This window comes from Tribolium castaneum, unplaced genomic scaffold (assembly GCF_031307605.1).
Source record: "Tribolium castaneum strain GA2 unplaced genomic scaffold, icTriCast1.1 ptg000017l, whole genome shotgun sequence".
Classification (NCBI taxonomy): domain Eukaryota; kingdom Metazoa; phylum Arthropoda; class Insecta; order Coleoptera; family Tenebrionidae; genus Tribolium; species Tribolium castaneum.
Genome location: NW_026986632.1, coordinates 903,186 through 918,287, shown reverse-complemented (window position 1 = coordinate 918,287; position 15,102 = coordinate 903,186). Strand labels below are relative to the sequence as shown.

Here is a 15,102-nt window from a genome sequence, read left to right as displayed (position 1 = left end):
GATATAAGCAAGAAACCAAAAAACTGTTACCTTAATAAAGCGCTTGCATATAAGCAGATTTAGTACTATTAGTATTATTATTAATAATGTTATTGTTATTAATATGACGACTAAAAACGATTCTGAAGACTTTGGTGACTTTTATGTCTTTTTCTTTTTTCTCTACTAAAGTGTTAGACTCAATTAATTTAGTTTAATTTCGGTTTTTCAAACATTTTATTTAAAGCAAATTTTTGTTAAATATTATTTATATCCAACTCTATAACTCGCTTATGGTTGGTCCTACAAGAAAAATGCAAACAACTATTTTGTAGGAAGCTTTATCAGCTTTAATTTTAAAAAAAAGATAAAAATTGATAGGAGTAACTGTTTTCGAGATATAAGCAAAAAACCAATAAGAAAACTGTAACAGTTACTGAACAAAAATGTAATTCAGTTTTCAATGTTTGAGACGAAGACGAAAATGCAGCATTTACAAACGACTCTAAAGACTTCAGTGACCTTTCTGTCACCTCTTTTTTCTTCTAATAAAGTATTGGACCCAATAAATTAAGTGTATTTTAAATCACAAGACATTTTCTGTTGAAGCACTTTTTTTTAAATTTTAATTATTTTCAAACTTATATCTCGCTTATGGTTAGTCCTACATTAAAAATGCAATTGACTATTTTGTAGGAAATTTTATCAGCTTTAATTTTAGTAAAAAGATAAAAATTGATAGGAGTAACTGTTTTCGAGATATAAGCAAGAAACCAAAACACTGTTACCTTAATTAAGCGTTTGCATATAAGCAAATTTAGTACTATTAGTATTATTATTATTAATGTTACTGTTATTAATATTACGATTAAAGACAACTTGGAAACCTTTAGTGACTTTTATGTCTTCTTCTTTTTCCTCTACTAAAGTGTTAGACACAATTAAATTAGTTTAATTTCAGTTTTTCAAACATTTTATTTTAAAACAAATTTTTGTTAAATATTATTTATATCCAACTCTATAACTCGCTTATGGTTGGTCCTACAAGAAAAATGCAAATAACTATTTTGTAGGAAATTTTATCAGCTTTAATTTTGAAAAAAAGATAAAAATTGATAGGAGTAACTGTTTTCGAGATATAAGCAAAAAACCAATAAGAAAACTGTGACTGTTACTGAACAAAAATGTAATTCGGTTTTCAATGTTTAAGACGAAGACGAAACTGCATCATTTAAAAACGACTCTGAAGACTTCAGTGACTTTTATGTCACTTCCTTTTTCTTCTAATAAAGTATTGGACCCAATAAATTAAGTGTATTTTAAATCACAAGACATTTTCTGTTAAAGCACTTTTTTTTTAAATATTAATTATTTTCAATCATATATGATTGAAAACGTATAAACGTATATGCGTATGAGAGTGCAGTCGTGTCTCTGCGTGCTCTTGCCTTTGGGATTCATTTTCAGTGGTTGATTCTTGGTGTTGATTGTTGAATTTGATATCTGGGTGTATGTGGTTGTTGTTGTTTCCTCTGGAAATTACTATTTTTGCGATTTCGGTAAGTTATTCTTGTTTAATTCGTTAATATCCGTCATTAGATACGCATAATTATATCTTATCGCGGCAGTATAAGATAGCGCTCGCCCCTCTATAGCAGCAGCAGCTGGTATCGCGGCGGCGCGGCGCAGTGAAAATTTAGTATTTATCGCTCTGTCGCAGAGTGAGCGTCTGGTGTCCAAATTTTGTCTACATTAATTTCATTAATTTCAGTTTAAATCACTAAATTTAATGGCTGAATTTAATTGCTGCCACTGTTTTAAAAGCGTAAGTCGTGATACACCTATCGTGGTGTGTGACGGCTGTTCGCTAAATATTCACTGTCGTTGCCTCAAAATAAGCGAAAATGAAATCGCCTTTATTTCTCAGTCTCGCTCTCCAAATATCAAACTGTTTTGTAATAGATGCAACGTAACTATCACAGCAATTTCAGAAATTAAAAAACTCGTAAATGACATAAAAACATCATTTGATGAGCGTCTTAGCAAACTCGAATCTCTTATTATTAATAACAATACGTCTCAAGCTATAAACCGCGAAGAAATTATCGCCGAATCTGTGAACAGGTCGGCTCGTGCGTGCAATGTTATTATGTACAATGTTAAACCTGTCGCTAATAAACAAGACGTGGATGTGGTAAATGATGTCCTCGAGGTCATTGATCCATCACTTGTGATTGGTCCGGAAAATGTTTTTCGCGTAGGAAAAACCGTCGGTGATAAACCTCGCTTATTAAAATTGCAATTTAAAACTCAACAAATGGCACGTCTATGCTTGAAGAAAAAATCGTCTTTGCTGCAGCACCCACAATTTGCTCACATTACTATTAGTGATGATAAAACCCCGGGTCAACTAAAGCATTTAAACAATTTGCGTGATGAATTAAAGCGAAGACTTGATGTTGGCGAAAAGGACTTGACAATTAAATACGTTAACCACGTACCAAAAATTATTTCACATCAAAAAAACTAAATATTTACCCTTGTTCAATGGCTCTTCTGTATACGAATATCGCATCTTTATCTTCAAAATTTAATGATTTGTTATTAGAAGTAACTGAATTTAGACCTTCTATTATCGCACTCACGGAGACTTGGCTTAATCCGTCTATCTCTGATGATGCTGTACACATTGAAAATTACTCTATTTACAGAGATGATCGCCTATCTCAAAAAGGTGGCGGTGTGTGTTTTTATGTAGATAAAATTAAAATTTCAAAATTTTTTAAAATTACTCAAATTTGCATATCTGTTAAACCTTATGATTCTCTATGGTTAAAATTTGAAGGAAATGAACAAACCTTTGTTATAGCATGTATTTACAGACCACCAACAGGAGCGTCTTTTAACAATCACGAAAATGATAAAAATCTATTTAATACCATACAATCAACTATTAATCAGTATCCTAACTTAATTATCATGGGAGATTTCAATTTTCCATGTATAGACTGGTCTGCTAAAAACACAACAGGTCAAACAATCATCGAAAAACAATTTTCTGAATTGCTCTTGGAGAATAATTTGTCACAAATAGTCACTGAACCTACACGATTTAGATCCCAACAACGTCCTTCATTACTTGATTTGGTAATTTTGTCTGACGTTAACCTTGTATCGTCTTTAAACGTTTCGAATCCTGTAGGTACATCTGATCATTCAAAAATCGAAATTGAGTTACAAATTATGATATATTCAGAGCCAAATGCAAGAATTAAAACAACATCAATTGTTGACTACACTCGCATAGACGAAAGTCTCTTGACTTACGACTGGAATGGTTTAGATTCACTAAATGCGGAAGAACAATGGAAACATTTTAAATCGATTTTACAAACTTGCATTACAACAAATTCCAGACTGTTTACAAACCGACTGAGAAAAGATAAACCGTGGATAAATCAACACATGCTTGACAAAATAAAATACAAAGCTAAATTATGGAAAAAATTTAAAAGGAAGCCTACTGAAGATAATTTTTCTGCTTATAAAAGATTTTCTAACCAACTAAAATCTGATTTACAAATAGCCAGGTGTAATTATGAAAATTCTATATTAAATAAACCAAAACTATTTTATTCCCATGTACGTAAATTTATCTCTAGTCGTGTGTCGGTCCCTTTAGTACGAAATGCTTCAGGTCTACTCTGCTCCGATCATACAGAAACTGCAAACACTTTAGCGGACAGTTTTGCTGCTACCTATAATTTAAACATTAATAATAATATACCGTCATTTATGCCTACAAGTACATTTAGTGGGTTGTCTTATATTAATTTTACTCCGGATCTGGTAAAAAGCCAACTCTGTGCCATTAAATTAAATACAGCTCCAGGTCCGGATCAGATACCTCCCAAACTCCTGAGAACTTGTGCTGCTTCGTTGTCGGGCCCACTTGCCAAAATGATGACAAAATCATTCTTACAAGGCACTTTGCCCTACGAGTGGTTGCAAGCAACAATCACGCCTTTGTACAAGTCAGGAGATAAACTTGATCCTGCTAACTATAGACCTGTAAGTCTCACGTCGACATGCTGTAAAATTATGGAAAAAGTTATAGTCAAGGAACTATTAACTTACATGAGAAAAAATAATTTAATACCTGAGCATCAGCACGGCTTTTTACCAGGTAGGTCAGTTGTCACAAATTTGCTATCCTGCACAAATCTATGGACAAAAATGTTAGACACTAACCAACCTGTAGACATAATTTACCTTGATTTTAGTAAAGCCTTTGATAAAGTCCCTCACAATCTCTTGTTAGCAAAACTGGAGTCCTATGGTGTAACAGGAAATTTGCTTGATTGGATCCGAGCGTTTCTATCAAATCGAAACTATTGTGTAAAAGTCTGTGGTAAATTTTCGTACTCTAAACCAGTATTAAGTGGGGTCCCACAGGGATCAGTTCTTGGACCAATTTATTCTTGTTATATACAGCAGATTTATTGTTTTCACTGGACAGCTATTCAGCATATGCGGATGATATTAAGTTATTTGCTAACCCACTTGTCACGGACTTGCAAGACCAACTTAATTTAATCTTCCAATGGAGCGAGAAGTGGCAAATACCACTAAATATTGCAAAATGCTGTGTACTTCAGTGTGGCCACAACAACCCAAAGTACCTTTACCATATAAATGGCACACTCCTGAGTGTAAAAACCTCAACCAAAGATCTAGGGGTCATTGTAAATGATAAGTTAGGATGGTCAGAGCAATGTCTAGCATCAGTGGGTCGAGCGCGTAAAATGTTTTATTTGCTAAAGCATGTTTTTCCAAATCCTTCAGTCAGTTTTATTTCAAAGGTGTACATCACTTACATAAGGCCGCATTTGGAATTTGCTATTCCAGTCTGGAGACCTTATTTGTTAAAGGATATTGATTTGCTGGAAAGAACTCAGCACCTGGTAACTAGATGGACACACTGTTTAAGACAAGTTTCATATGAACAACGTCTTGAAATACTCAAAATACCAGATCTACGTGCTCGTCAAAACAGGGCAGATGCAATTCAAATTTTTCGGCTTACTCATGGTTTATTTCCTGGAGTAACACGCAATTTCTTGCAAATTCAATATCATGACAGACTTAGAGGTCATTCTTATAAGCTGAAAAAAGAACCATTTAAGACTACCGTTAGAAAGAATTATTTGACAAATCGTGCATTTGATATATGGAATGGCTTGCCTGATAACGTTGTTGCAGCTGTTACTGTTTCTTCCTTCAAGAATCAATATGACACATTACAATAATTAACATTAACCTTTATTAATTAACTAATTTAACTGTAGATTAAAATTGTATTTCATTTTTCATTATTCAATGGTGTTTTATTTAACACGAAACCGTATTTCTTGATATTTTGCTATAAAGGTGTTAACCTCAGCAAAGAATCTATGTTAATAATAATAATAATAATAATAATATATCTCGCTTATGGTTAGTCCTACATGAAAAATGCAAATAACTATTTTGTAGGAAATTTTATCAGCTTGAATTTTAGTAAAAAGATAAAAATTGATAGGAGTAACTGTTTTCGAGATATAAGCAAGAAACCAAAACACTGTTACCTTAATTAAGCGTTTGCATATAAGCAAATTTAGTACTATTAGTATTATTATTATAATTGTTATTGTTATTAATATGACAACTAAAGACAACTCTGAAACCTTTAGTGACTTTTATGTCTTTTCCTTTTTTCTCTACTAAAGTGTTAGACACAGTTAAATTAGTTTAATTTCAGTTTTTCAAACATTTTATTTTAAAGCAAATTTTTGTTAAATATTATTTATATCCAACTCTATAACTCGCTTATGGTTGGTCCTACAAGAAAAATGCAAATAACTATTTTGTAGAATATTTTATCAGCTTTAATTTTGAAAGAAAGACAAAAATTCATAGGAGTAACTGTTTTCGAGATATAAGCAAGAAACCAAAAAACTGTTACCTTAATAAAGCGCTTGCATATAAGCAGATTTTGTACTATTAGTATTATTATTATTAATGTTATTGTTATTAATATGACGACTAAAAACGATTCTGAAGACTTTGGTGACTTTTATGTCTTTTTCTTTTTTCTCTACTAAAGTGTTAGACACAATTAATTTAGTTTAATTTCAGTATTTCAAACATTTTATTTTTAAGCAAGTTTTTGTTAAATATTATTTATATCCAACTTTATAACTCGCTTATGGTTGGTCCTACAAGAAAAATGCAAATAACTATTTTGTAGGAAATGTTATCAGCTTTAATTTTGAAAGAAAGATAAAAATTGATAGGAGTAACTGTTTTCGAGATATAAGCAAAAAACCAAAGTAAAAACTGTTACCGTTTCAGAACAAAAATGTAATTCAGTTTTCAATGTTTGAGACGAAGACGAAAATGCAGCATTTAAAATCGACTCTGAAGACTTCAGTGACTTATATGTCACCCCCTTTTTTTTTTAATAAAGTATTGGACCTAATAAATTAGGTGTATTTTAAATCACAAGACATTTTCTGTTAAAGCACTTTTTTTTTAAATATTAATTATTTTCAATCATATATCTCGCTTATGGTTAGTCCTACATGAAAAATGCAAATAACTATTTTGTAGGAAATTTTATCAGCTTGAATTTTAGTAAAAAGATAAAAATTGATAGGAGTAACTGTTTTCGAGATATAAGCAAGAAACCAAAACACTGTTACCTTAATTAAGCGTTTGCATATAAGCAAATTTAGTACTATTAGTATTATTATTATTAATGTTATTGTTATTAATATGACAACTAAAGACAACTCTGAAACCTTTAGTGACTTTTATGTCTTTTCCTTTTTTCTCTACTAAAGTGTTAGACACAGTTAAATTAGTTTAATTTCAGTTTTTCAAACATTTTATTTTAAAGCAAATTTTTGTTAAATATTATTTATATCCAACTCTATAACTCGCTTATGGTTGGTCCTACAAGAAAAATGCAAATAACTATTTTGTAGAATATTTTATCAGCTTTAATTTTGAAAAAAAGACAAAAATTTATAGGAGTAACTGATTTCGAGATATAAGCAAGAAACCAAAAAACTGTTACCTTAATAAAGCGCTTGCATATAAGCAGATTTAGTACTATTAGTATTATTATTATTAATGTTATTGTTATTAATATGACGACTAAAAACGATTCTGAAGACTTTGGTGACTTTTATGTCTTTTTCTTTTTTCTCTACTAAAGTGTTAGACACAATTAATTTAGTTTAATTTCAGTATTTCAAACATTTTATTTTTAAGCAAGTTTTTGTTAAATATTATTTATATCTAACTTTATAACTCGCTTATGGTTGGTCCTACAAGAAAAATGCAAATAACTATTTTGTAGGAAATGTTATCAGCTTTAATTTTGAAAGAAAGATAAAAATTGATAGGAGTAACTGTTTTCGAGATATAAGCAAAAAACCAAAGTAAAAACTGTTACCGTTTCAGAACAAAAATGTAATTCAGTTTTCAATGTTTGAGACGAAGACGAAAATGCAGCATTTAAAATCGACTCTGAAGACTTCAGTGACTTATATGTCACCCCCTTTTTTTTTAATAAAGTATTGGACCTAATAAATTAAGTGTATTTTAAATCACAAGCCATTTTCTGTTAGAGCACTTCTTTTTTAAATATTAATTATTTTCAATCTTATATCTCGCTTATGGTTAGTCCTACATAAAAAATGCAAATAACTATTTTGTAGGAAATTTTATCAGCTTAAATTTTAGTAAAAAAATAAAAATTGATAGGAGTAACTGTTTTCGAGATATGAGCAAGAAACCAAAACACTGTTACCTTAATTAAGCGTTTGCATATAAGCAAATTTAGTACTATTTGTATTATTATTATTAATGTTATTGTTATTAATATGACGATTAAAGACAACTTTAAAACCTTTAGTGACTTTTATGTCTTCTTCTTTTTCCTCTACTAAAGTGTTAGACACAATTAAATTAGTTTAATTTCAGTTTTTCAAACATTTTATTTTAAAGCAAATTTTTGTTAAATATTATTTATATCCAACTCTATAACTCGCTTATGGTTGGTCCTACAAGAAAAATGCAAATAACTATTTTGTAGGAAATTTTATCAGCTTTAATTTTGACAGAAAGATAAAAATTGATAGGAGTAACTGTTTTCGAGATATAAGCAAAAAACCAATAAGAAAACTGTGACTGTTACTGAACAAAAATGTAATTCAGTTTTCAATGTTTGAGACGAAGACGAAACTGCAGCATTTAAAAACGACTCTGAAGACTTCAGTGACTTTTATGTCACTTCCTTTTTCTTCTAATAAAGTATTGGACCCAATAAATTAAGTGTATTTTAAATCACAAGACATTTTCTGTTAAAGCACTTTTTTTTTAAATAATAATTATTTTCAATCATATATCTCGCTTATGGTTAGTCCTACATGAAAAATGCAAATGACTATTTTGTAGGAAATTTTATCAGCTTGAATTTTAGTAAAAAGATAAAAATTGGTAGGAGTAACTGTTTTCGAGACATAAGCAAGAAACCAAAACACTGTTACCTTAATTAAGCGTTTGCATATAAGCAAATTTAGTACTATTAGTATTATTATTATTAATGTTATTGTTATTAATATGACGACTAAAAACGATTCTGAAGACTTTGGTGACTTTTATGTCTTTTTCTTTTTTCTCTACTAAAGTGTTAGACACAATTAATTTAGTTTAATTTCAGTATTTCAAACATTTTATTTTTAAGCAAGTTTTTGTTAAATATTATTTATATCTAACTTTATAACTCGCTTATGGTTGGTCCTACAAGAAAAATGCAAATAACTATTTTGTAGGAAATGTTATCAGCTTTAATTTTGAAAGAAAGATAAAAATTGATAGGAGTAACTGTTTTCGAGATATAAGCAAAAAACCAAAGTAAAAACTGTTACCGTTTCAGAACAAAAATGTAATTCAGTTTTCAATGTTTGAGACGAAGACGAAAATGCAGCATTTAAAATCGACTCTGAAGACTTCAGTGACTTATATGTCACCCCCTTTTTTTTTTTAATAAAGTATTGGACCTAATAAATTAAGTGTATTTTAAATCACAAGCCATTTTCTGTTAGAGCACTTCTTTTTTAAATATTAATTATTTTCAATCTTATATCTCGCTTATGGTTAGTCCTACATAAAAAATGCAAATAACTATTTTGTAGGAAATTTTATCAGCTTGAATTTTAGTAAAAAGATAAAAATTGATAGGAGTAACTGTTTTCGAGATATGAGCAAGAAACCAAAACACTGTTACCTTAATTAAGCGTTTGCATATAAGCAAATTTAGTACTATTTGTATTATTATTATTAATGTTATTGTTATTAATATGACGATTAAAGACAACTTTGAAACCTTTAGTGACTTTTATGTCTTCTTCTTTTTCCTCTACTAAAGTGTTAGACACAATTAAATTAGTTTAATTTCAGTTTTTCAAACATTTTATTTTAAAGCAAATTTTTGTTAAATATTATTTATATCCAACTCTATAACTCGCTTATGGTTGGTCCTACAAGAAAAATGCAAATAACTATTTTGTAGGAAATTTTAACAGCTTTAATTTTGACAGAAAGATAAAAATTGATAGGAGTAACTGTTTTCGAGATATAAGCAAAAAACCAATAAGAAAACTGTGACTGTTACTGAACAAAAATGTAATTCAGTTTTCAATGTTTGAGACGAAGACGAAACTGCAGCATTTAAAAACGACTCTGAAGACTTCAGTGACTTTTATGTCACTTCCTTTTTCTTCTAATAAAGTATTGGACCCAATAAATTAAGTGTATTTTAAATCACAAGACATTTTCTGTTAAAGCACTTTTTTTTTAAATATTAATTATTTTCAATCATATATCTCGCTTATGGTTAGTCCTACATGAAAAATGCAAATGACTATTTTGTAGGAAATTTTATCAGCTTGAATTTTAGTAAAAAGATAAAAATTGGTAGGAGTAACTGTTTTCGAGACATAAGCAAGAAACCAAAACACTGTTACCTTAATTAAGCGTTTGCATATAAGCAAATTTAGTACTATTAGTATTATTATTATTAATGTTATTGTTATTAATATGACAACTAAAGACAACTCTGAAACCTTTAGTGACTTTTATGTCTTTTTCTTTTTCCTCTACTAAAGTGTTAGACTCAATTAATTTAGTTTAATTTCGGTTTTTCAAACATTTTATTTTAAAGCAAATTTTTGTTAAATATTATTTATATCCAACTCTATAACTCGCTTATGGTTGGTCCTACAAAAAAATGCAAATAACTATTTTGTAGGAAATTTTATTAGCTTTAATTTTGAAAAAAAGATAAAAATTGATAGGAGTAACTGTTTTCGAGATATAAGCAAGAAACCAAAAAAATGTTACGTTAATTAAGCGTTTGCATATAAGCAAATTTAGTACTATTAGTATTATTATTATTAATGTTATTGTTATTAATATGACGACTAAAGACGACTCTGAAACATTTAGTGACTTTTATGTCTTTTCCTTTTTCCTCTACTAAAGTGTTAGACACAATTAATTTAGTTTAATTCCGGTTTTTCAAGCATTTTATTTTAAAGCAAATTTTTGTTAAATATTATTTATATCCAACTCTATAACTCGTTTATGCTTGGTCCTACAAGAAAAATGTAAATAACTATTTTGTTGGAAATTTTATCAGCTTTAATTTTGAAAGAAAGATAAAATTTGATAGGAGTAACTGTTTTCGAGATATAAGCAAAAAACCAATAAGAAAACTGTAACTGTTACTGAACAAAAATGTAATTCAGTTTTCAATGTTTGAGACGAAGTCAAAAATGCAGCATTTAAAAACGACTCTGAAGACTTCAGTGACTTTTATGTCACCTCCTTTTTCTTCTAATAAAGTATTGGACCCAACAAATTAAGTGTATTTTAAATCACAAGACATTTTCTGTTAAAACACTTTTTTTTAATTAATAATTATTTTCAAACTTATATCTCGCTTATGGTTAGTTCTACATGAAAAATGCAAATAACTATTTTGTAGGAAATTTTATCACCTTTAATTTTGGTGAAAAAGTAAAAATTGATAGGAGTAACTGTTTTCGAGATATAGGCAAAAAACAAAAAAACTGTTACCTTAATTAAGCGCTTGCATATAAGCAAATTTAGTACTACTAGTATTGTTGTTATAAATGTTATTGTTATTAATATGACGACTAAAGACAACTTTAAGACTTTAGTGACTTTTATGTCTCCTCCTTTTTCCTCTACTAAAGTGTTAGACACAATTAATTTAGTTTAATTTTGGTTTTTCAAACATTTTATTTTAAAGCAAATTTTTGTTAAATATTAAAAACTATAAAATGGCTTAGATTGCCTAAAAACACAGATCACACATGATCTTTTGCATAAAAATGAGAAAACGCTCATGTAACACACAAAATAAGCTCCATTTTTCCTTTTTAAAAGTATTATTATTATTATTACTTTTGTTACTATTACTATTATTATTATTATTATTATTATTATTATTATTGTTATTATTATTATTATTATTATTATTATTATTATTATTATTATTATTATTATTATTATTATTATTATTATTAAAAACTTATATTAAACAGACAGAAAACGTCGTATTCTGACACAACTTAAAACACAGATCACACATGATCTTTTGCATAGAAATGAGAAAACGCTCATATAACACAAAATAAGCTTCATTTTGGCTTAGAAAACTAAGCTTACTTTTACTACTACTATTATTTTTATTTTTATTATTATTATTATTATTACTATTATTTTTATTATTATTATTACTATTATTATTATTATTATTATTATTATTATTATTATTATTATTATTATTATTATTATTATTATTATTATTATTATTATTATTATTATTATTATTAATATTATTATTATTAAAGACCGATTATAACTTTTGTATAGTAAATGTTTTTATACCAGTTTTAAAATGAGTTATTAATTTTATTCAATATCTTGCCTAAAAACACAGATCACAGATGATCTCTTGAATAGAAATGAGAAAACGCTCATATAACACACAAAATAAGCATCATTTTTGCTTAGAAAAACTAAGCTTTAATTTAGAAAGAAATTCATTATTATAAGTATTATTATCATTATTATTATTATTATTATTATTATTATTATTTTTTTTTTTATTACTATTATTATTATTATTATTATTATTACTATTATTATTATTATTATTATTATTACTATTATTATTATTATTATTATTATTATTAACTTTTGTATAGTAAATGTTTTTATACCAGTTTTAAAATGAGTTATTAATTTTAGACCATTTCTTGCCTAAAAATACAGATCACAGATGATTTCTTGCATAGAAATGAGAAAGCGCTCATATAACACACAAAATAAGCTTCATTTTTGCTTAGAAAACTAAGCTTACTTTTATTTCTATTATTATTTTGATTATTATTATTATTATTATTATTATTATTATTATTATTATTATTATTATTGTTATTATTATTATTATTATTATTATTGTTATTATTATTATTATTATTAAAAACTTATATTAAACAGACAGAAAACGTCGTATTCTGACACAAAAAAACGAATTACGTTATAGACTTGACGAGAACGGCGTATCTCGGACTCTTATAGGACTCTTATAGGGTCAAAAATTATCAGTTTGGATTAAAACAAATTATTTTTGTTGACTCTCAGTCTGAATTGTTCATCAGTTCAAACAAAAACGGCTTACTTTAGACGATCTTTTGCTTTGAACAAGAATACTTACATCGAACAGACTAAAAACGTATTAATCTGGCATAAAAGAGCAATTTATGTATCACTTTGGATAAAGGCAGCTAATCCTATTCGTTTCATTGCTTAAAATAGACAAAATTGTTAATAAATCTAACAAAAACGCTGTATTCTAGCACAAAATACAAATTACATTATAGTTTCGACGAGAATAGCTTATTTGGAATGATTCTATGCTTCCAAACGAGTAAATTTTTAATAAACAGATGCCAAACATCATGTTTTGTCCTATAAAGACATTTTATATTGCAGTTTGTATTAAAACAAAATATTTTCGTTGATTCTTTGTTAGAAGCAGCAAACCTAACATTAAAGAATCTGAAAACTTTGTATTCGGACACAAACCACCGAATTTTGTTTCAGTTTAGACAAAAACGGTTGATTTTCGACAATATTTTGCTTTGAACAAGAAAGCTTATATCAAACTGACTAAAAACGTCTTATTTTAGCACAAAACAAAAGATTTGCGTTATAGTCTTAAAGCTGATTCATGCCACAGTTTGGATAAAAACCAATTATTTTTGTTAATTCATTGTTACAAACAAGAAACCTTACATCAAAGAAACTGAAAACCCCTTATTTAGGCACAGAAATTCGAATTACGTTTCAGTCTGGACAAAAACTGCTTATTTTAGACGATCCTTTGTTTTGAACACGAAAACTTACATTAAAAAGATTAAAAACGTCTTATTCTGGCTGAAAACTGCAAATTATATATTACTCTAGATAAAAGCAATTTATCCTGATTACTCCTTTACTTAGAATATAGTAAACTTGTATAAAACTTAATGAAAACTTTAAATTTCGTCTCAAAGAAATAATTTACGTTATAGTTTTGACCAGCACTGTTTATTTCAAACGAAATTATGATTCGAAACTAATGAACTTTTATGGGGCAGATGCAAAACCACATATTACCATATAAAGCGTTGTTTTAAAGCAAAGTATTACCTTTTGCAACAAGAAATTTCACGTCAAAGAAACTGAAAACATCGTATCCATGCACAAATATCGAATTACGTATCAGTTTAGGCAAATACAGCTTATTTTAAACGATTCCTTGCTATAAACAAGAAAAATTTTATCAAACATATTGAAAATGTCTTATTCTCGAAAATAAGAGCAAATTATGTATCAGTTTTAACAAAAGCGGATTACTCTGTTTGATTCTATGCTTAGAGTAGAGTAAATTACTATAAAACGTAATGAAAACTCTATATTCAAGCTCAAAAGAACAAATTACGTTATAGTTTTGACAAAAAAAAATTATTTCGGACGACTACATATTTCGAAGTAAGCAAACTTTAATTGAACAAGTGCAAAAGCTAATACTTTGCTTTAAAATAACGATTTATGTGGTAATATGGTATTTTTCATCTGTCCTATAAAAGTTTACTCGTTTCGCTCCATTGAATCATTCGAAATAAATTATTTTGACACAACAACGAAAATAATTTTTTTGTTTAAACTGTAACATGTCGTTTTTATAAAACGAACTAAGACGTTTGGCATCTGTTTAGTGAAAGTTTTCTCGTTTGGGGGCATAAAATCGTTTGAAATTAACAGTTCTGGTCAAAACTATAACGTAAATTATTTCTTTGAGACGAAATTTAAAGTTTTCATTAAGTTTTATACAAGTTTGCTCTATTCTAAGCAAAGGAGTAATCAGGATAAACTGCTTTTATCCAAAGTAATACATAATTTGCAGTTTTGAGCCAGAATAAGACGTTTTTAATCTTTTTAATGTAAGTTTTCGTGTTCAAAAGAAAGAATCGTCTAAAATAAGTAATTTGTGTCCAGACTGAAACGTAATTTGATTTTCTGGGCCTGAATAAGAGATTTTCAGTTTCTTTGATGTAAGGTTTCTTGTTTGTAACAATGAATAAACGAAAATCATTGGTTTTAATCCAAACTGTGACATAAATCGTTTTTTAAAGGCGAAATCAGACGTTTTGTCTCTGTTCAGTGAAAGTATAGTGGTTTCAAAGCATAGAATCGTTTGAAATTAACAGTTCTCGTCAAGACTATAACGCAAATCTTTAAAGTGATACAAAGAAATAATTTACGTAATAGTTTTGACCAGAACTGTTAATTTCAAACGATTTTATGCCCCCAAACGAGAAAACTTTCACTAAACAGATGCCAAACGTCTTAGTTCGTTTTATAAAAGCGACTTATGTTACAGTTTAAACAAAAACAAATTATTTGTGTTGTTGTTGTGTCAAAATAATTTATTTC

At 28.1% G+C, this 15,102-nt stretch overlaps 1 long non-coding RNA gene across 1 annotated transcript; it reads right to left on the bottom strand.

The window, feature by feature from the left end:
• Window positions 1-1,395: 1,395 nt before the first annotated feature.
• On the bottom strand, window positions 1,396-4,915 carry LOC135267412 (uncharacterized). Its single transcript, XR_010335839.1, has 4 exons — window positions 4,139-4,915; window positions 3,789-4,070; window positions 2,518-3,737; window positions 1,396-1,521 (listed from the first exon to the last, which is right to left on the bottom strand). It is a non-coding gene; the product is annotated as an uncharacterized LOC135267412 (long non-coding RNA).
• Between the last annotated feature and the right edge of the window lie 10,187 nt (window positions 4,916-15,102).